Source organism: Ochotona curzoniae, unplaced genomic scaffold (assembly GCF_017591425.1).
Source record: "Ochotona curzoniae isolate NIBS_2020 unplaced genomic scaffold, NIBS_Ocur_1.0 contig_2210, whole genome shotgun sequence".
NCBI classification, from domain to species: Eukaryota; Metazoa; Chordata; class Mammalia; order Lagomorpha; family Ochotonidae; genus Ochotona; species Ochotona curzoniae.
The window spans coordinates 36,175,777-36,197,617 of NW_024465369.1; positions in this window are offsets into that span (position 1 = coordinate 36,175,777).

A 21,841-nucleotide genomic window follows, 5' to 3' on the forward strand; every position below is an offset into this window, starting at 1 on the left:
AGAGGGCCTTCAGAACCTTCCCAAAATGCTGCATGGTGGAATTTCAAACATATTACCAGTGTCCTCATGGCCACAGCTCTCCCAAAGAGTGAAGTATCCCAAGCTGCTACCCATGGGGAAAGACTGGCAGATCACTTGGACCCATGGAGTGCTCTCTGGCTTAACAAAAGACAGGGCCATATTCATTCTTTTATCCTAAAAATGCTTTACAATGATTAAAAAATTGGACATTCATTCAGCACCATCCTGCCAGAGCTAACATCATCATTGCTTTAATTCTAGGGTGGGACATTTTTGCTTTGGCCAAAGGGGAAGCGATTTTGCAAAACAGAAGCATCCCACAACCTAAAGGAAATTTCACCTTCATTGAAATAAATGATGAATTTAGAGAAGCTCTTTTGCCTTGGTGATCCAACTGGGCAAAAGAAAAGTTGCTCATTTGCAGCAGCAACTTACTATGACTCTTCTTTTATTCTAAACAGATTGTCTTTTATTTGAAAGGTGCTAGCCCTCAAAGATGAGGGGGAAAAAAACATAAATGAATGCATTCAAACAAAAGCTCGGGAATATTTCAGCATGTTTCAAAGACACCCTTCTTCTCCTGTTTTCTTCTGGTCATTTCCCACCCTTGATTAGTAATTTTACACCCAATAATAAAATATGAAATATTTTTTAATATGCTATGGTAGTAAAAGGCTTCAGTTTTTATGATGTGTCTCTTGAGATAGATCTTTAGCAGTATATAGTGAGGTTAATTCAGCATAAAGTAGTATAATACCTTTCTTATTTCTGTGCATCTATTTAGAAATTATGGACAAATTATAGCAAAAGTGCCACCCCACTGGCTAGAGTGTTTTCAAACATTGAGGTTCTCTTTTTATCTTCACAGGAGGTTAAAATGTTTCCAATCAACTTTTTAAACATCAAATAAACTCGAGTTATTTCCCATTTTTGTTGACTCAGATTCCTGGGGAAAGTGCTGTTACTAAAAGCCTCCTTGTTCTGTTCCTGTCTCGAAAAGGCAGCCACTTCCCCATCCTTCCCCTTCAGGCTCTTTCTCTCTCTCCAAATGCTTGTCAACTGAGACCCAGATGTCTAACAATTGCCTTTGGCGCTGCCATTTTGTGAAGACACTAATACTTCCTTGAACTACTTTGTACAACTGTGTGAAGCAGAGAAGAAAACAGCTCGATACTCAGTAACCAGCGATGACAGTAGGAAAATGAAAAAGCAGAATTTTCTTCCCTGATCCCTCCACACTGGCACCTGGGGGTAGGGATCCAGCTATGGAGACACATTTCCCAACCAGAAAGACACAAAGCATCGGCCCCCAATAACCACGTTGCCATCTTACAAGGCAAAATGAAGGAGTGTTTCCTGTGTGCAATAATGTTCACTCTTCCTAATATCAGCACCTACAAAACTCCAAATTGGGCTTGTACAATGAGCTACATTCTAACTTAATCTCACAGTCGCCTCTAATTTCAATCTCTAATGAATGCTTGGCACTCCCATGTTTCCTTTCATAAAAAGACAAAAGTTCCTGCTTCTCACTTCATAAAAATGGCAAGAACAAGTTAACCTTTAGCTAATATGGATAAGAAAAGGTTAATATGAGTAGAATGAAAATACAATTTCCCCCATGATTTTAATTTTACAGTGAAATACAAAGTTCTTTAGACTAGATAATTGTTGGTTTTTCTGGGCACTTACTGCACTACCCCACTTAGAAACCTATTAAGAATTAAAAGTAAACATGTCAAACAGGAGCTGTTCCCTAATTAATTCCACGACATGTATGAAAACATTCTTGAATATTAGGCTTCATAGTATTGTATATCATACTGTCCTTGCTTATAAAAAGTTGAATGTTTCTTCAAATGAAAATGTAGTCCAATAAAGATAGCTAAACGGGTAAAATATAGTGTTCCATTTGGCACACCATAAATGAATTCTGATAATGTCTTACTGCCCATCTTTGTGCTAACCATGAATTAATTATAAATACCCTCTTATAAGATTATTGATAAGTTGATTAGTAGAAAAGTTACCGAGTGATGCAAAGGTATCATGCTTGAGGTCAAAATTTACAAGTGATTGTAATTCTCAAGTCTGATTTCAAGCTCTGAATTCCAAACACTTTGTCAACTAGCAGATTGTTAACAAATGTAACACCATGCTCTACACATACCCAGAAATTTGTTGCTGCTGTTTTAAGAGCAGAAACTAAAACCAATCATAAACACACAGCACTCAAGTAAACATACCGGTATCTTGAACTCTGACTCAACCTTAACCCAAGTATTACTGGGTTTCTCAGAATCAAACCACAAGAAGTTTTCCAAGGAATGGAACATAGTTTACTAAGGCATTCAGAGGAGGGAAAATGCTGGTATGTGTGTGGAAAAGGTTGTGGAGTCCAATGCTGGTATATCCTTGCAGTGTAATCTGTACGCAGATGTAACTGCTTGGTAGCAGAAAGACAGGGAAGAATCATGAAGCAATGCTTCTCACCATGACTTTTTTCCATCCTTGCCACACCTGTCAGTTTAAGACATGATGCAGCCAAGTTTAATGAATTTTAAAAGAGCAAGGAAAACAAGGAGGGTGAGAACATGGCAGAGAATCATCAGATTGGGGAGGAGGCAGTAGGAATTGAGCCAAGGTCAACCAGAAGTGCAATTCAGAAGACAAAAGCCTGATTTCCCAACCAACTACATTTCAGTCAGCCACACTATGTTATCCCATAATACAAGGTAAAATCACCTGCCATGCACATCCAGATTTCACGCTCAAGGGCAGGAACGTGGACTCATCTGGGCTGCTTAGCTAGTGGCCAGCAGTCTGTGGAATAAGTCTGCTCTTTTAGGCACTCCAGCACTGTTTGTCAGACAAAATCAGGGTTCCCAGACATCAAACTGTGTCCCTCTGCTCTGGGGAAAGGAACTGGAAGAACGCTGTCTCTGAAAGTAATATGGTTTCATGCTTCCCACACTTAAAAAGTCTGTGGCTGATTAATGGAAACATGTGTAGAATAAAAGGAGGCAGGTAGGTTGTAAGGGGAAGAAAGAGTATCAAGACAGATTTTAAAAGTCATAAAATGCAAGTTTTGTTCTTCAAGTCATTAAAAAACCTGAATAAGTCTGCTATTTAATACAATAAAATATAACAGTGAAGACTATAATAGTTTAGCTACATCATTATAGGACACAGAGATTAAATAACATGGCAGAGAGGTCTAGGAAAGGACACACAAACTAAATCATGGAAGTAGTAACTTCAAATCATATGGAATGATTTTCATAGATAGAAAGAAAACAAGTTACCAGGTTCCATAGTTTTTATTCCCTCGCATTTGCCAGCTTGTTCAAGTTAATATTAAGCATGCCAATATGAAAGATGGAATACATGATTTTTTAAAATCTCTGATTTAAAGAAATAGTTTTCAACTGTGACAGAATTCTATTAGGACATGATTGTATGATGCAGCATGTTTAAGTGAACAATAAGATACATAAAAGCAACTCATTCCTGGGTAGTCAACAACTGGCATGCCCATTGAAGATAAAAGTCCATTATTGTTATTATGTGTTATGGGATAAGAAAAAGCTAGACTGTATATTTAATTTTTTAAAAATGGTGTCCCTTAACTTTTTTTTTAATCAAAGTGTGGCAAATCTAATACACACTTTCAAAAGGGAAATCTAAACAGTTTTTGGTCAGTAACAGCAACGTACAGTAGTCTGGAACCTCCTTGAAGTTAATTGTGGCACAGCTCACTAATGAAACTTTCCATCTATTAAATCTTAACAGGCATAACTATAAAAATGGCGCCAAGCTTTCTCCCACTCTGGAATGTCCCAGCCAGCACTTCGTGACTTTTACCCTTTATCTTTGTAATTACTATAATTATTGCAGAGTTGAAGTAGAATCAAGATCCAAGAACACATTTTTCGCCCACGTTCACTTTCTTTTTCATATTCCAGGATGAGAACGGTCTGAGATGGCCAATAGATATAGCAACAGAGACCAATTGTATTAATTTCCCTGTAGACCTCAGGAGAGTGTCAGCAAATGTGGGTTTTTTCATTCATTCTTTATTCCAGAATACACATACAATATAATAGTAATTTCCATAGAGCAGTGAATTCTTGCTAAACTGATTTCAAATCTTATTTTTCATAATTTATGTGTATTAGAATGAGTTTCATAAATAATATAATGAGGGAGAAGATGTCAGAATAATCTTAATTTTACTGTGTAAAAATATAACATGTATATATGTATATATCATATCTGATCCATCTGAAGATAGGAATTATTCCTAACCAGCACTCTGAGGTGCTAGGGTGAACATTGGAACTAAATAATGACTCTTTCCTAGTTGATCTCATAAAATGAGAACTCTTATTTTGCTGTCTCCGAGTTGTCCCTTTGTCCCCAGTTTAGAAGCAGGATATAATTCTATCAATTCTTCATTTCTCAATTTTGTAGAAATTCTTGTTAACACTAACAAGAAGGGTTTCATGAGGCCATTCCTAGAAAGCACAGTATCTCCTTCTGTGACTGGTTCCAAGCCTTTGTCATGAGAAGCACTAGTAGAGAAAGGACCTGCTCACTAGTAGACCAGTTTGGGGGCCAAATGAAGATGAGTAGTATGTGTAATGCAGTGCAGTTATCTGTAAATTAGTGCTTTGCTGCAGGATAAATGTTTTCAAATTCTAATACCCAGGGAGGCATTTTATTCCATTTCTATTTTCGCTCTACAAGGCAAGTTGGAGCCAAAAAGACAGCATGCACATATATAGTTTTGGCTAAGACAACTAGGCCATAAAACATGTTAATTAACTTCTGAGAAGTAAGTTTTGATTAGTTTTATAATATCTGCTTGGTGCCTTGGTGATAAAATGGATTTTTTGAATGACCCTGCAGATGAAATTTCATTTAAATAATAATCAATTCCTACCTTATGCATCACATGGACATCTCCGTGTAACTTAAAACTCACGTGATATACCTGTGTCTGCTAAAGTGTGGTTTCTCAAACTGTGAATGGCACATGAGCCACCTGCATCATAATTACCCACAGAGCTTGTTAAAGTGCAGATTCCTTAGCTTAATTGAATCAGAATATCTTAAGGTGTGAGGTGGGGTTAGAAATGTGTATTTTACCAAGCCCCTGGGGGATCCCAAGGCACTAAAACATGTGTGCAACTGTATGAAAGGAATCTCAGTATGGTTTTTACCTTTCCATCATTCTACCTTTACCGTCACAAATGTTTTTACTCAACCCTTAAGAAAACGGAAGTTGATATGTTGAAGGCTGCAAAAGTTGTAATAAAGCTAGGCATGAGCATGCCTGTCCTCAAGGAGTTCACTGCCCAGTTGCAGGAATAAAGAAAAAAAACTGTAAACAGCACATGCAAAGCCCAAGCCAACACGACACTGAGAGTGGTGTAGTACTAAGTTTTTCAATACATTAACCAAAATCGCTCAAAGGGGCTTCTTGGGAATAAAAAGGGTTACTTTTGGCTTTTAGTTTGGAGGGTTCCAATTTTGGATTTACAGGTCGATTAGTCTCACACATGGGGCACACTGGCAATGGTCATGTTGGGCTGATCACAAGGTAAGCCAGGACATCACAAGCAACCACCCTCTTTCAAGAGCTGCCTTCTGCAGGTTAGCATCCCAGTGAAACAGCCTTTCTCCAGGGTCACCTACAGGGGCCGTGGTCAGATCAAGTCTGTATCCTTAATTAATTAAGCATTAAATGGCTAGACAAGGTCAGAGAACCAGCTCCTGTTCAATCCATAATAAATGGTCACTTTTAAGTTCTCAATTTTAGGTTTTTATATATATAATAATAACTTATATTTACAAGGGGTCTTCAAAAAGTTCATGGAAACATATGTTATAAAATAAACTGTGCATGGATTTCAATTTTTTGCACTCAAATAATCTTTTAATTCTACTTCCCACATTTTTGAAGTATGCTTATCTTACTGTGTAAAACGTATCATTTTAATATCTATAAAAATTCCTAAGCTCAACAAGAGCAAGTGATTGCTCCCCCAAATTCAAACTGCTTACACACCAGAGAGTTGAAACCGTGTGATCCCAAAACCCATGCTCTTCCAGCTCAACACGCAGGTCTCGCCAGAGATGTCACGAAGTGACTGCATATTTAGTCTTGTTATTGCAACTACTGAAACACACGGGCAAAATCCGTTAGGCCTCAATAAACGAAACGACTTCTACTCTGAAAGGTCCATGGGCACTAGGACTTACAGACAGCACAACCCCATTTACAACAGAGCAAGTATATTACAGTGAGATTAGTGTTTTGTGTATAATATTCAAGAGCAAAGTATTTTGTACAAAGAAAATTTAGAGGTCATTGTGGTCAAGAGTACAAGAAGTCTTTTCCAGGCCATGAGTATTTGTTCCTAATGCTTTAACACTGGCATAATTTAGGGCAGATAGAGGCCAACTGCAATTTAAATTATTAAAGAAGCATGATTCTTTTTCAGTCATTGCACTGACCAAAACGAAACAAAGCAAAGCAAAAAACCATAGACTTAAAGCCATGTATACTCAAAAGAAATAAGTGAAAAAACATAGCAAAATATAAAAAACAAATGCTGGACATAAAAGAAATGTTATACCATCAAAAAATTGCTTTATTCAGCTCATATTAAGACAGGCAAAGTCATTTTTCTAGGGAAATTGAAATTAGTAAATAAACGTTTTTTAAATTCTGGTTTTAGTGAACTTTTTTAAGAGACTATTTTTAGACCTATTTTAGGCTAATATAAAAATTAAGAAGAAGGTGCAAAGATTTCCCATAGACTCCATTCTAACACGCACATAGCTTCTATTGTCAATATCCTTTTTTCCCCTTCCATCTTTCTTCATTACTGGCTTTTCTTTACATTTTGAAATAACATATTTTAGATTTACATTACAAGGCATTACATTACATTCACCAAGTAAAAGTTTAGCAAACAAACAAAAAAAACAACAGACCTTAGCTTAGTGAAAATGTAGACAAACTACAAATAATACATAGAATGATCATACACAGTAAATAACATACATAATTTATCCATAAGAAATGAATCCTGTCACTTGCTGTATTATGGATTAACTTGTATTGAAACATTGTTATAATCCAAAACAAAGTCCATAGTTTATATGAAGGTTCACTTTAGGTATTGAGCATTCCATGACCTAATAGAAATATATTATGATACGTATTAATCAATATAGTATCATATGAGTGCTTTCATTGTACCAAAAATTTTTGTGTTATATCTACTCATTCTATCACCTGGCCCACCTCCTAATCTCTGGAAATCGCTTATCTTTTTTACTGTCTGCATAATTTTATCTTTTCTAGAATATCATATAGTTGGATTTAACCAGGACGCAATACTTTGATAGTTTCTTATACTTAATAAGTATTCACAATTTCATTACATCGTTTCAAGGCCTCATAGTCTATTTCTTATTACTGAATACTATTTCATTGTCTATGTGTCCATGTATATTTATCCACACTGTGGCTGAAATCAAGTTTTGGTAATTATGAATAAAGCTGCTATCATCATTCATATGTGGGTTTCTATGTGGCCATGTTTTTAGCTCCTTGGAGTGAGTACCAAAGAGTATGACTGCCAGATTGCGTGGCGAGAATATGTTCAGGTTAATAAGAAAACACCAAACTGTCTTCCAATCTGACTATACCTTCCCACCATCAGTGAGATTCCTGGTACTCCACATCCTCTCCGGCATTTGGTGCTGTCAATGAGCTTCAGATTTTGGTCCTTTTTATACACACATGTCATTGTTGTTTGACCTATACTTCAGTGAGGACAAATGAAGTGGCATCTGTAAGTGTTCTTTGGGGAGGTGTCTATTAAGGCCTTTGTTTAATTCGATCATTTATCTTACTGCATATGTTTTGGATAAACATTCAGATAGGATTTTTGCAAATATTTTTCCCAGTCCATGGCCATTCTCATTCTCCTGACATTGTCTTCTATAGAGTAAAAATTTAAGCCTGAATAATATCCAGGTTATCAAGTATTTCTATAAGATTAATTTATGGCAATGTCCCTTTTGAATTTATTTGCTTTGTTTGGTTTCTTTTGAGAATCCATGACTTTAAAAGCAAGTCTAGAATTAGACTTTTGGCATAATGTAATATTTGGAAAGGGGTCATGCTTCTTTAGCAACTGAAATTATAATTAGACTCTATGTGTCATAAATTATAACTCAATTAAATTCTTGGAAAAAATACTCCTGCCTTGGAAAAAACTAAGTTCAGACTATTGTACTCATGGTAACATGAACTCTAATAGCTATAGAGGTATTCACATTATCTGTTTCCTGTTGGGTAAGTTGTCGATTATGTTTTTCAAGGAAGTTGTCCATTTCATCCAAATTGTAGATTATATGTATGTAAATGTGTTCATAGCATTACTGTGTTGCCCTTGTAATGTCTATAGCAACTGTAGCAATGGCATATTTCATTCCTGGTGTTGGTAATTTGTGCCTTGTCTTTTGTTTGTGTGTATTTGCATGTGTTTCTGTGCGTTATTAAAGAGTTGTTGATTTTATTGGTCTTTTCTAAATTTTCTATTATTTCTCTGCTTTTGATTCCATTGATTGCTGCTCCTTATGCTGGCTTTTGTATTATTTTCCTCTTCCTGGGTTCTTGAAGTGGAGCTTAGATTACTGATTTGAGATGTTCTTCCTCCAAAGCAGGTTGGGTATTTTTTATCCAAAGTACTTGTGATGAGATCAGAAATGTTTCAACTTTAAGATTTTTTTGGAATGTTTTTCAAATACTTCATAAGAAATTTGGATCTCTTACATTTTGAAAATAATTTTGTATAGTATTTCAATGCATTTGCATTTTGACTGTGACCTGTCACATGAGGTCAGGTACGTAATTTTTCACTTAGAGCATCATGTCCATACATACAGATATTTACATTTTGGAGTATGGCAGAGTTTAGATTTCAGAGTTTTTGGATTGTGTGTGCTCAACCTGTAGATGTATGTTGTGCTACACATTTCCAGTGTTCTTTGTTATTGATTCCTAGTTTGATTCCATTGTAGTCAGAGAAGACACACTGTATGACTTCAATTCTTTCAAATTTGTTGAACTTTGTTTTATAACTTAGAGTATTACTTATCTTGGCATGTGTTCGGAGGGCACATGAACAGAACATATATTCTACTGTTACTGGGTAGAACATTCTGTAAACGTTTATTTGATTATTTTCTTTGATAATGTTATTCAGTTCTACTATATCCCTCCTAATTTTTTTGTCTAATTGTTGTATAAATTGTTGAGGATGGGCAGTGAACCTCTTCAACTATCATTGTGAATTTTTCTGTTTTTGTATTTAATACTGTCAGTTTGTGCTTCACAAATTTGGCAGTCCTCTTGCTTGGTAAAGAAACATTTAGAATTGCTACCTGTTCTTGGTGGTTTGAGCCCTCTCTCATTCTGTAAAGCCCATTCTTTTGCTGGTTATTTTCTTTGCTTTCCTATAATGAGTACTTGTGTGAAATACTCTTTTCCATTCATGAAGTATATTTCTTACAGCAAGCGGACTTCACTCTGTCAGTCTCTGACATATTTAGACTATTTACATTTCATGTAATTATTGATGCAATAGGATTTCAGTCTGCCCTTCTACTTTTTCTGTTTATTCTCATTGATTTTCTTTATTTCTTGACTTTATTTTACCTGGCTTCCTGTGAGTTAAACATATTTTTGGAATTCTACATTTTTATTTAGTTAGACTGTTCTGAACATTTCTTTGAATGGGTTGCCAGTGGTTGCTCTAGAAATAGCAGACACACAGAACTCATGTCATGATTTCACCAGTGTGAATGAAATACAGAAATCTTACTTCTCTTTACATTCCTTCAGCTTTTCGATTGATAATATATTTGTCATTAGTCTGTTAAATAAATTTGGAAAAACATTAGTATTGGTATAACTTTTGCTTCAATTGTCCAACATGCTTTAGAAAACTCTGGAGGAAACAGAAAGCTTGTTGTATGAGCACATGCTCAGCTGTTTCCTTACTGCGTTCTTGTTCTTCCTTGTACTGTTTCCTTTCTGCTTTGAATACTTCTCCAAGCTAGTCATTTATGCCTCTGTAGACAGAATTTCTCTGTTTTACTTCATGCAAGAAGGTCTTGACTTTCCATTCATTCCTGAAAGATATTTTTGCTTGGTATAGGATCCTACATTGGCAGATTCTTCCATGCCAACTTTCTTCTCAATGGCTGACAGTGAGAAGCCATATACATGTTTCTCTATAGGTAAGGCAAGCTTTGCCTGGCTGCTTTCCAGACTATTCTCATTTCTTTAATTTTCAGACATTATGGTATATGTTGGCATGGATTTCTTTGTCTTGTTTGGGATTGGCTCAGCTTCTTGAATCTGTTGGTTTATATCTGATATCAAATTTGAGGATATTGGCCTACCTTTGTTCTACCTTTTTTACCTCATCCTCTTTCTCCTCTACCTTTAGACGCTTAGGAATGTTAGATGTGATATGAATGTTACATTTTTTTGTTACAGACTCACTTTTTTTTCTGATGTCTCCCTCTCTGAAGTTCAGACTGAGTAATTTCTGCTGTTCTGTTTTCTGGTTCAGACTCTTTCCTCTGTCAGCACTGTTCTGTTGCTGAGTTCAGTATTGAGCTTCCTATTACTACTTTGTGTGTTCTGAATCCTTTTCCTGGCCCTTTTGGATATCTATTTCTTTTTGGTGATATTTTCTATTTCTTTGCTGAAACTTTCTACTTTTTCATTTATTTCAAATGTGTGCAGGGAAACATTTCTTATCAGGGGTCTTGTATTTAGAATAAGTTGTCAAATTGCCAATTGGCATGCATGTAAGAGACCAAGATGATACTCCAGGTTCTTGGCTTCAACATGACCCATCCCTGGCTATAATGGACATCTCAAGGAATGAACCAGCAACCAGATGATCTCTTTCAAATGAAGTGAAAATAAATAAAATGTCTTAATCTTTGTTAATTCTAACACCTCTATAATCTCAGTCTTGGCATCTATAATATGTTAAATGGTGATTACCACCCTTCCCAAAATTTTTCAATTAGTGTTGGTGTAAGTTTTGCTTGTGGTGTTGTCTTTATAGAGCACACAGAAACGTGTATCGATGACTAATTATCCTTGTTTTCATTTAGTTTAACATCTTTCTGGTTCTTGGTATGACACGTGGTTTTCCACTGAAAGCTGAACATTTGCATCTTCAGTTATGGACTTTAATTTAGCAGATTTTTCTAGACAACATTCTAACATGCATTGCCTCATTACTCTGAAGTAGAGGTATATGCTTAGGTTCCCCACTTTGATGTCTGGTGGGAGCTCTTTGTTACTGTTGCCTGGGTTACTGTACTTTTCTTGCAGCCTCCAGGGAGGCTGAATTGGGAGTAACTTCATTAACACTGGACAATGCTGAAAATCCTGACTGCCAGCAGCATTTCTCTGAGTAAACCTCAGGGAAGAGGGGAAGGGTGTGTCACTATTGCAAGGTAAGAGGTAATGGACAGAAATTTGTATTTGGCTACATGGACAGGGAGATGGGTAGCTCAAACCCAAACCAATTTCCATTTTTCTCTCTCACTAAAAACTTAAGGAGCAGTGTCATTTTTCAATACAAGAACAATGAGGGAGGGGCAAGCTGGAGGAAGGTAAAACAACTACGGGTGTGATATGAGCCATGTTGAGTTTGGGTGACCTGCATGGGATCTACATGGGAGGCAGTTGTGTCTCCTCTGGAGCTTGGGATGTCGGTTTGATTACTGCTCCCCTGGGATGCTTGTAACTGTCCAGAAAGAGCAAAGCGTGAGCCCAGGTCCCTTCAAAGGGTCTCAAGAATGTTTGCATTGAGGATCCTAGTAACAGATGAGAAGCAGTCGCAGAAAAATAGCAGGCTATTGGTGTCCTGTCAGACTTGGAGAACCCCTCTGAGGGCTCCAGATGGCTGGCGCTCTCTCTCTCTCTCTCTCTCTCTCTCTCTCTCCCCTCAACAAACTTTGATGAAAGTAATGCCAGTGTATGATCAGTTACATGTCTCTACCAAGATCCCCCAACTGCTGAAGTCTTTTGAAATCAGAGTGGTGCTGGCCCTACCTATCCCTGCCCTTCACTCCATCTCAAGCTTCCCCAGTAGAAAATGTACTCCTTGACCAGAAGCCTGATACCTGCCACAAATTCTAAAGGCAGCAGAGTTTAGTGTTTAAAATCAGCAAGGCTACTTTCTGTCAAAACTGCCTGTATGAAATGCAGAGTGAAATCTCTGGAGAAAGAAGAAAGCTACTGCCACTTCCCATAAATAGGTAGGTCAGAGCGGCTGTAAAAGATAATTGAGCCAAATCAACGTGAAGAACCCCAAAGGTGACTTCTGCACAGGGAATTTGGTGACAGCATAAAAAAAGGGAAACAGGGAGAAAAAAAGCAACAATCACACCACATGAAAACAGATTCAAAAATCTTCATTTCAACACTGGGGTTTTTCATTTGTTGGGTTGAGATCATAAAAGGATCTGCAACAAGCTCTTCCATAATGAAGAACTTCTGGAGTCCACTATGAGAGACTCGTAGTGTCACTTCAGTTTCCTCTGAGACCCTTTTCTCCCTGACTTCTCCTCTCCAGATTTGGATCTCTATAGACATCACAGGTCAGCAGGAAAGAGCAATAACAAAGCAGCTGCCAGTTCTTAAGCCTTCCTAGGGACTGTGCCCACTGTTAAATTGTTTATATTATCAACGTAACTGAATGCTCCCAATAATCCTAGACACAGTGTCATGCATGTTGTAAGGAGTCCAAGGCACAAAGAAGTTCAATAATGTACACAAAATCACAGAGGTTCTAATTGATATTTGTCTGTACCAGCCAGGACCCCTCATACACAAATTTCTGGTTCCTTTTTAATCTGGGATACAGAGTACCTTGTTTGGCGAGATGGTAGCCAAATATCTCAAACACGTATAGAGGCAGTCCTTCTACTCAAGAGCTTCTAATTTGCTTCATGAACTGCTTCAGTTTCCTTATGTAGCAGAGGTTCCCAGATGCCAGGTATTGTGTAAGCAAATGACAGCTCTCTAAACCCTGAGCAATCCAAATCCATCGGCCATGTGATGTTTCATGATGGGGAGTGCTGACTACACAAGAACTGGGCAATTTTACAGTTGCTAAACTAAACCTTCTATTTCAACAACAACAAAAATTCACACTCCCACCTCTTCTTCCATGTTGAGCGACTTCTGACACATAGCCTCTAACTCTGACCTAAGCCAATACTATCAGCCTCATCAAGGATGTGGAAATGGATGAAGGGTCAGGTTGAGTCAGAGTGAGTCAAGGATATTCTGGCAGAAAGCTCAGCCATGTGGCTCAGAGAATATCTCTATTCCAAATGTCCCTTATTTACGATTTGAACAAAATATTGTTGAACACCTGCTGTATCAGGGACTATGAGGATATCAAGGTGAGCTTCTGCCTTCGGATGAGCTGGATGAAGCATTACAAAATGCTGAGGCAAGACTACAGGGTGAGTCAAGCACAGAGGCCTGTGGGAACATGGTGATGCCACCACTTGCTCAGCCAGTGGGAGAGGGGAAGAGTTCTCAAAGGAGGAAAAACTTCCTAAGTCAAGTTTTAAGTACCTTAATTCATTGGTGGAATTAGCATTGGCAGGAGTAAAAAGAGGGTCTTTTTGGGTCAATGAATGGGGGCAAAAGTTTGGAGGGGACAGACAATGTGGGACACCTGAGGAAAACAAGTACTTTAGTGCACCCAGAAGACAAATGGTGGTAAGGTATGGGACCCATTAGAGAGGTTAGGCATGTCCAGGTTTTTTCCAATTTCTCAAGTGGTGGGGTAAAGACTTAGGCATTGGGTGTCTCAGCCAAGCCTTTGAGTGTGGAGAGATTCCTTCATGAATACTAGCAATGAATGAAATATGTTCCCATCTAAGCCAACTGGGTCAGAGCACCCACTGGCACATGTGCAATCTAGGGCTGGGAATAGACTCGGTTGGGGAGCTGTGAGAGTACACCCTTGCTGGGTTGGGATTCCCATGGGAGGGTGCGGGGGCTGGAATGCAGGCTGTGTTCTGGTCTGGATATGGCTGCTATCTCCCTAGGCACAAATGTGGACAGGGCTGGGCAAACCAAGCTGGGCTAAATAGCAGCACTGTCTGGCGCTCCGGAAATCCTGGGTAGATGTAGGATGAACTAGGCTAGGTCTCTGCCCCTATTGAGGCATGTGTGAGCAGTGCCTGGGTATGGACAAGCCTTGTCTGGGTGAAACAGCCAACACCAAGAACTGGAATGGACTGAAGACCAGCAATGAGGGCTGGCCATGGAACCACCAGTACGTTCAAGACCTGGCATAGGGAGAGGTTCTGAAGGAGGAGCTTGGGAAACTCATCTGTTGGAACACAACCCCTACAGGTGAGTGCAAGAACCACAATGTAGAGCAACCCAGACCAGGCCAGAGGAAGACACCCACCATCATACATATGGCATAGGTCAGGCAGACCAGGCTAAACTCGTACACATCAACCGCTGGTGAATCCGAGCACCAGCATAGAATGTGGGTCAGGCCAGCTTCAGTTGCAACACATACCAGTGTACATTAAGGAATGCCAAGGTGAAGTGAGCCATAGCAGATGTGGTTGCAGCGCCCAAACAGCACATGTGAGAACCTTGGGAGAGGAGGCAAAGCCAGCAGGAAAATGTGAGCTCTTCTGCTAGACAACCACCCCCACTAGAGAGCATGAGTTGGGATGGGAGCAGACCAGACCAGGCAGGGCTACAACACCTGTGGGCCTCATGTGAGCTAGATTGCAGAAGGGCCAGATTGGGCTGACTGTTCCGACTGGTGCAAGCAAAAATTAGAGTGGGTGAGGGTTGGTTGGGCTTAGCTGCAGCATTAGCTGGCAGAGGCTGGCACTGGGAGCTTATTCTGTCAAGTCAAATGCCAGAACCACCTGGAGACTGCATAATCCAGAAGTTGGAGTGGTCTAGTAGGGAGACAGTGGGCACCTCCCTCGTGGGTAACCACCCCCACTGGAGAGCATGAAAACTAGGACAGGGGAAGGGGTGGCTAGACAGAAAGGCACCTGCCAGTATGTGTGTGGGCTAGATAGTAGGTTGGTTGGGTTGAACTAGGCTTCAATGTCCATTGACATGTGCGAGAGCTAAAGGGGATGTGGGACAGACAGAACAAGCCTGTGGTACATACTGGCATGCATGGGAACCAGGGTGAGGGCAGGCCTGGTGGGGGTTATAGGGAGTCACCCCAACTAGGCTGCAGTTCCCACTGGTTTGTGTGAGGACTGAGTATGAAGTGGGTAGGATCAAGCTGGACTACAACACCCATGTGTTCAAGTGGAAGACAGGGCTGGAAACAGAACTGACCCAGTAATTGCGACCAGCAAGTTGATTGGGGGGATGGACTGTGCCAAGACCCTGTACTGGCAAACTCACACAAAAATCAGGTTTGGGATCATCTCAGATGAAGTTTCTTTGGAGATCCCTCCAACTGAACTGCTGATCTCAGATCCCCAACCATGAACAGACTGTGTCAGCTAATGGATTCTGAATAGGTATCATCGCGATTGAAACGGCGAGACTGACAGCAATTCAGACCTGTTGAACTATCAAAACTGCTTGAGCAGGACCCTCAGAGCGTGCCTCACATCGGGGATCTGGAATGGGTGGGAGGCGGGGTGGGGCTTTTCCCTTTGTTTCTCCCCTGACCCCAGATACAGGAAGGAAAAATGAGAATGTGGAAACAACGATCTTAACTAATTTCCTGTAGCCCTTGACCCTTTGTACCCTAATCAACTAAGTAAGAAATGAAAAAAAAAGAGAGAGAGAAACATGTTCCCAGGTTTTATCCCATCATCCGGAAGACAAGTAAGACTGTCTAAGAAACCATGGTATTCATTCTTCTACCTCATGGAAAGGAGGGTTTGGTTAAACAGGTTTCTCTCATCTCAAATAGCATCACTTCCACTTTATAAAAGTTTCATTCACCCAACTCTATACATCTGTGAGGGAAATGGCAAGTGAAGATAGACAAATGAATCCTACGAGGGATCTCAATCAAATCATTAATCTTTTACTTTAATGAAATCACTAGATATGAAATTGGCAGATTAAAGAGATTAAAGTTATTCATTCAAGTCAGTACTTAACAAGTTTCTGACCTCAAAGAGAACCCAGCCAAGAAAACAAGAAATACATGAGGTGTGGGACCAAAAAGACCTTATCTAAACCACTTAGGGAAGGGAAAATTTGGAGGTTCCTTTGAAGAAATGGTGTGTGAATGAAATCAAGGAATTCAATTAAGAAACAGGTGATGGAAAAGAAAGAGAGCCTTCCAGACTGAAAGAGAAAAGGAGACACTGGCATGAAGGTGTGGGGGGTTGGGAGATGGAGAGAGATAGAGAGGGACAAAGGGAGAAAGAAAAAGAGAGAGGAGAGAGAAAGAGAGAGGGAGTGATGGAGTTAGTCTGACGGAATCCAGTACTTACATAAGGAGTAAGATAATTCCAAAGAGGTAAAAATGGCTTCCATTTAAGGAGCTTGTAAGCCCTATGTTTTAGGGTTAAATTCAATGCTTTATCACTATAAAAAGTACATTTCTCTTGCATAAAAGTAAATAGTTCTATGCAGGCCAAAGCTAGTATGAGGCTTCACAAAATTTTGTCAGAGACTCAGGCTCCCATCTTTGATCTTACTATCTTAATATCTGTTCCTTTCAAGTTCAAGTGCTGCATTTGAGTGCATTTTTTAATGAAGCAGGACTGAGGAGTGCAGGTAGCAGATGACCAACACACGCTCCCTGCAATAGCTCCACTCTTAGGCCAGGCTGACTGGCCTTACACAGCCCTGCAGTTGATGACAACCAAGATCAAACCATGTGACCACCACCCCCACTTGCATAGGCATCTGGAAGAGACTGTTTTATGCTCTGTGGGACTATGTGTCTAGGCACAAGTTTCCTCTGGATATGCAACAAGCAGCGTCTGACTCTGGCCATTTCAGCCCCTCTGAGAGAGGCAGACATAGGCCTGAAGGTGAGGGGCATTGCTGAAGCATGCTGAACCAGGATGGGCACAACCAGATCTGAGTTTACCAGTGTCCAATGGTAATCCCCTGAGAACAGAAACCACACTTGCCACACTCTGTGCTACTGTGCCCAGCATGATGCCTGGAGCTTGAAAAATAGATCCTAATTGTGCTGTGAATGAACAAATGGCAAGACCAGGGACAAAAAAAAAGATGAAAATGGCTGCTGCTATGAGACTACGACCTCAAAGAGTAGCAGTGGAATAGAACAGGTAACTAGGCATAATTGAGGCACAATATGAATGTCAAATCTGAGCAAGCAGAAGGAATTAAAGATGACTCTCAGATTCAGTTTTGGCAGTTGGGAGGAAACTATTGTTCATTAGGATAATGTTTCCTATAGAAATGCTGGCAGAGGGCCCAGTGTGGTGTCCTAGTGGCTAAATCCTCACCTTGCAAGCACTGGGATCCCATATGGGCACTGGTTCATGTCTGGGCTGCTCCATTTCTCATCCAGCTCCCTGTTTGTGGCCTGGAAAAACAGTAGAGAATGGCCCAAGGCTTTGGAATCCTACACATGTGTGGGAAACTCAGAAGAAGCTCCTGGCTCCTGGCTTCAGATCGGCTCAGCTCCAGCAGCTGCAGCCACTTGGAGAATGAACCAGAAGATGAAAGATCTTTCTATTTCCCTTTCTCTCTGTAAGTCTGCCTTTCCCATAAAGATAAATAAACCTTTTTTTTTTTAAAAAAAAAAAGATATGCAAAGTAGAGAAAGAAAGAAATGCTAGCAGAAAAGCTATGGAGTGGGGAATCAGAAAGAGCTCAGTTCCAGTCGCGGCCACAGCCACCAGTGGAGGTGTCTGGAGGGAAGGTAGCACTTACCCTCTCAGCCCCAGCTGGAGAATTCATTTAGATATGCAAATCTGAAGTCACTAGCCTATTGACAGATGGAGACATTGATCTATTCTATACTCAAGTACAAAATTAGAGTACTGAAAGTACTAAAAGAGATTCACACAGAGCAAAGAATGGCAGTCACAAGGAACCACAGTAGCCCGGGGCTGGAGAGAACAAGTCCCACTTGCAGAGAACATGGATAGAGAATAATTCAGGAGGATTGTTGGAAGATGGGGAGAAAGGAAACAGAAGGCAGATACAGATGCAGGAAACAAAAAGTGGTGTCAAATAGTCCCACAGAACACTCTAAGAGGCAGCCGAAAGTGGTACTGAATTTGGTAATTAGTAACTTCTTCCAGGTTAGTTTAAGTGGAGGGTAGTTGGGCAAAGCAGGGATCTAGAAGGAAAAAAGTGAGGGAATGAAGACAATAAAGCTGAATAACTGGGTAGTTAGAGAGTAACATATATTATACAAATTCAACTGAAAGGATAAAATAGCTCAGCAATAAAACTAAAAGATCTCACTTAATTTTATATTCAACACATTCAAATTTATAAAGTACTAACTTCATGCTAAAAATTATAGTGGAACTTTCACATGCTTAATTTTTTTATTATATAAAGCTGGTATCCTTTATAGTGGGTGAGCAAAGTTGAGGGATATTTTCTTTGCTGGCCATGGGGTAAAAATTGTCTGGAGTTTTTAATAGCCTGAATTTAAAATAATACAGTTTTCAGAAGACATTATACATTGAGATCTTTCCCCCTTGCTTCTAATATAATTATTCACCGATTCAATGCATTCAATAACATTTTGGTTGGTCAACAAATGTTGCTTATTTCTGTTTCATGACATTGTTGGTGGCTTTGCTAAATCATTTGGGAACCCTCTCAAAATATGCCAAGCTTTTTAACTCTCTCTGTGGTTGGGCATGGCTTTTTATCCTGCTCCAAGCATCCACCCATAAACCACTTAGTCTAGCTACAGAGATCAATGGCACATAGACCTGCCTGGTTCCTTTTATTGTCCTCAAAGGTTCATGTGGAGGTATGATTTAGTTAACAAAGGTTCAAGGTGAACCATAACTGCCAATGAACACCAAGCTCATTATTGTTTACTGTTAATACTTAGTAATGCTGTCCCAACCCCGGTTTAAAAAAAAAAAAGAGGAAAGCCCCAGAGCTATTCTCACCTTGTTCACAGCCCTTCACTCAACATTCAAGTCTTATTCTGAATACTGCCAACTATGCCTGTATTAGGTTTTTGTTAACCAAGGCAACTAACTTTAGGAAGACAGAAGACTCGCCTGGTACATAGTTTTGGAACTTTAAGCCCAAAAGCAGCAATTCCAGGGATGTTGTCCTTGATAACAACAGTGAATGACAATAGCAGATGAGATGAAGTACTGAGGCAGATCACATGGCAAGCCAGCAAGCAGATTAATGGCTGGGTCTAACTTAGGCTATCCTATCAACTCCTTCTCAATAATCACCTCCCAAGGGTACATGCCCAGTGTTCTAAGGGTCTTCTGCCAAGCCCACCTCTTAAACACTACAACTGAATTAAGATTCTACCCTTATAACACCCTAAACATATGACTTTGAGTTCAAGCACCTGCTTGAGTTCAGGAGTCACAGCATACTTAAACCATGTGGGTAGCTTCACACAGTCTTTTTAACATTCCCCTTGTCTCCATTCTTCAGGGTAGGTTCTGATCCCATCTCCTGACATGATTATAACATCTCACTACCTTGGTTCTAGTTATTTTTCAAGGGATTTTTTCTGATTGTTACTTTTGCAATTATTCAAAAGCCATAGGTATCCCATGTAGTCACCAAAGCACCTTCTCTGTCTGGGTAGAAGTGCCAATGTGGGACTTCAAGTGAATAACTCCTTTCAACATCCCACTTGCACTTCTTGGGCCACCACAGAAATTCTTCATGTTATGTTGTTAAAACCGAAACAGTGCAGCAAGCATCATGGCACAACAGGTTAATCTGTCACTTGTGACACTGGAAACACATATCAGAGCACCAGTTGGAATTTCAGTTCTTTTGTTACTGATACAGTCTCCTGCTGGTGTGCCTAAGAAAGCACTAAAGGTGGCCCAAGTCCATGCTCCCAGGACATGGACTCCTTGCACCCATGAGGGAGACATGGATAGAGTTCTCGGTTTCTGGCTTCAGCCTGGTCCAACCCCCAGCTGCTGTGGCCTTCACTGCCTTCCAAGTAAATAAATAAATCTTCTCAAAAAGTCAGAATATTAAAAGTAATCTTTAAGGGGAAATATCTTTTTTTAAAAAAGTTTCAATAAAAGCATGAGATAACTTCTAGCCAAGGCAAGAAGACGTGAACACCATTTATCCCAACATTGCTCTTCATCTATCGCTTCTCAAATAAAAGCCAGTCATTGAGAGAGGGCAAATGACACACATCCATAGACTCGTGTTTCTACTTTAACTCCATAGAAAATTAATTTTTTGCAAGCTCTTCTGTTCTATATTAGCTAGCTATGTACTACTATCTTCCTCTGCTCTACTCAGAACAAGTTCTCTTACTTGATTGCCATGTAGTAAAGTGACACTAAAGAACATTTATAAAATCTCCCAAATGGTCAAATATGGTAATTCCCAATGGCCAAGTAGAAATAAAGCGTATGGCTCCTGAACCATCTATTAAAAACCTGCACTGAAATTTTCAAGTCACCGCAAAGTCGACAGTGGATACTAAAAATGGAGCAGCACTTTCTAAAGGTCAGCAAGTCTCTGTCTCTCCACATCTCAAAAACTCCCATTGAGATAGATCAGGAAAGCCAATGGAGGTCCTAAGACACAAGCCCCTCTCCTTTCCCAGAGGAACGTCGCTTTACAGGTTTTTTCTTTATTTGTTTTAACAATTCATATAAGAAATGGCAGCTTTCAACATCATTATTCCTGGTTTAGCTGCTGCTTACAATGGAGATGGGTATGAAGTGGGACTTCAAATAGATTCCAATTTGAGGACACACTGCTAACAATGAATGCGTGTTGGGAAGTATGGAGAACCCCCTGAGGGGAGCAGTGAAGGACATGTCAGCAGTACTTCTGCCACATCCTTATGATCCCTGCTGACCAGATCGGCTGGATTCTCCTATCTTCCCATCTATTCAACAATATTCACAATATCACTTCTCTACACTTCATAAAGATTAGGAGAAAAAAGAACATATTTATGATTCTTTTTTAAATGGAACATGATATATATAGTAAGGTGAAGGAAATCACCCTTATATACGTTTCTGCCAACTTCATAAATTCGCCTTAATCTAGGGTCATTTCTGTATTTCTCTTAGGAATCTTTCTGTGGGTCAGTAGAAAAATCACTGTCTTATCTTCTATAAAAATAAAGGATCAGAGGATCACAGGTACAGAAAGACTTTTGTACATCTCCTTGCCCCCCGATGGGACCCACTACTCAGAAACTGCTCTTCTTTGTCTGCGACTTTCTCTGCAAATCATTGTGTTGAGTCCAAGCTCATCCAGGTGACCAGCATGGTCCTGTTCTATTTAAACCACTCAGCTATTGCTTTCCTTCCCAATGTGTTTAAGTTGCACAGACAGACATCTTCCCATCTCTGCTCCCTAAAATTAATACCAGCCTTCTCCCACACTGGAACACAAACTACATATTTGGGGGAAAAGAAGAAAGTATCTCATTTTCAACAAACCAGAACCTCCAGCTGACTGAGTTTTCTGGTCAGCTAAAATCAAACTCAATGCCTCAACCCCCCTTAACTCCTTAACTCCCCTTAACTCCTGTGC